The sequence below is a fragment of the Gracilinanus agilis genome, chromosome 1 (genome assembly GCF_016433145.1).
Source record: "Gracilinanus agilis isolate LMUSP501 chromosome 1, AgileGrace, whole genome shotgun sequence".
NCBI lineage: Eukaryota > Metazoa > Chordata > Mammalia > Didelphimorphia > Didelphidae > Gracilinanus > Gracilinanus agilis.
Window position 1 is genome coordinate 438,061,915 of NC_058130.1, and position 2,274 is coordinate 438,064,188.

Consider the following 2,274-nt stretch of genomic DNA (forward strand, 5'->3'; position numbering starts at 1 on the left):
CAAACCTATCTAGCTATCAAAAATATATTCTTTTTTTTTAATTCTTTTTTTCTTTTTTTTTTAAAGAAAGGCCTGAACAATATTAGTCCCATGCTCACAAAATTAGGATGGTTGTCTATTACCTCTAAATTTAATTAAATTGTCTCTTAACAATAAAACTATTTTTTGATCTGACCACAATCTTTATTTCTATATTCATTATATATTCTCCCCTTTCTTTTTGATTGTCCTTGTATGGGATTCAATCTCCCATTTCTTCTTCTCTTCATAAAATGTGCCCCATGCCTAGAATGTATTCTTTCATCATCTCAAATTCTCAGAATCTTTAGTTTCATTCACAATTTAGCTTACATACCTTTTTTAAAAAATATAAGACCTTTCCTTCATACCCCCTAGGAGTTATTGCCTTCCTTTCAACTCCATTGAAAAAGATGGCCCTTCTAGGATGAGCTTATCATCTTGAGTCTCAATTTTTTTGTCCTGCTCTTCATAACCTTGTTTGGGGTTTTCTTGGGAAAGATACTGAAGTAGTTTTCCATTTCCTTCACCAACTCATTTTGCAGGTAAAAAAACTGAGGCAGACAAGATTCAATGACTTGTCCTATGTCACACAACTAGTAAATGTCTGAAGCCAGATTTGAACTCGGGAATATGAGACTTCTTAACTCTATGCCAGGTTCTCTATCCACTTGATTACCTCACTACCCCCATATTGCAAATTCAGCCTAGGGTTCTTAGTACCTTCCCGCCTTCCTCAATCTCTTATCCCTTCTAAAAGTAAAGATTTGAGAATTGTTGAGAAGACTGGAAAGCAATTTGGCAGAAACTAGGCATAGGAAAACATCTCACAACATGTACCAAAATAAAGTTAAAATGGAAAAGTGATTTAGATGTAAAGGGTGAAATACTAAGTAAATAAGGGGAGTCTGGCAAAAATTGCCAGTCATATCTGGAGCCAAGGGAACAGGTTATGACCAAATAAGCAACAGAGGGGATCTTGGGAATTAAAATAGATAATTTTGATACCTGAAATTAAAAAAGGTTTTCACAGACAAAACAAAACTCTATGCCAGATTAGACAGATTCCTGCTAAACTCTGTTTTTTTGTTTTGTCTGTCTATACATACATACATACATACATACATACATATATATATATATATGTTACTGTTATCTTCAAGAGTCAGAATGGGAAGAAGGGAGAGAAAATGGAAATTATTAAAAATTTTATAGACATGAAAAATTTTAAAAAGAAAAATAGGAAACTATGGGAAATTTCATAAGAAGTTTTGTTTTTCTGTTAAAAGCCTTATTTATAACTATATAGGGGCCTAAATCATATTATGGTGTTCCAAAGATATGAAAAAATAATTTTCAAGAAAATCAAAACAATCAATAATCATTTGAGGAAAAATGCTCTAAATCACTAATAACTTGAACAATGCACATTAAAACAACTCTGAGGCATCACCTCATACTTACTAGATTAGCTAATATGATAGATCAGGAAAATGACAAATGCTAGAGGGGAGGTGGGAAAATAGGTACATTAATGCACTGGCAGTAGAGTTGTGAACTGCTCCAACAGTTCTGAAGAACAAAACAAAAACAAAGCCAAAAAACTATGCATACCTCTAGATAGAGTAATATTGCTACTAGGTCTATATCCCAAAGAGATTAAAGAAAAATGAAAAATCTATATGTACAAAAAATTATAGCAGTTCCTTTTGTAATGATAAATAATTAGAGATCTAGGGCATGCATATCAATTAGGGAATGACTAAACAAGTCACAATATATGTTTGTGATAGAATATTATTTTACTATAAGAAATGACAACCAGGATGATTTCAGATAAATGTGATATAATCAATATGAACTGATGCAAAGTGAAGTGGACAGAATGATGAAAACTTTATAAATGGTATGAATAATATTATAACAATAATTTATTATAAAAGACTTTAGCTACTCTAATCAATACAATTATCCATGACAATTCCAAAGGGGAAAATGCTAACCACTTCTAGAGAAAGAACTTATGAAGTCTGAGTCTAGATTAAAGCAGAATTTTAAATTTATTTTTTCTTGCCTTTTGTTTTACAACGCAACTTAAATGGAAATATATTTTGGATAGCTTTTCATGTATAATGAGTAACAATTGTTTAACTCCTCAATGGGTAGGGGAGGGTTGGAGAGAAGGAGAGAATTTGGAGCCGATGATAAAAAATTTTTATATAATTTTAAGCTCTGACAGGGTAGAGACTGTTTTTC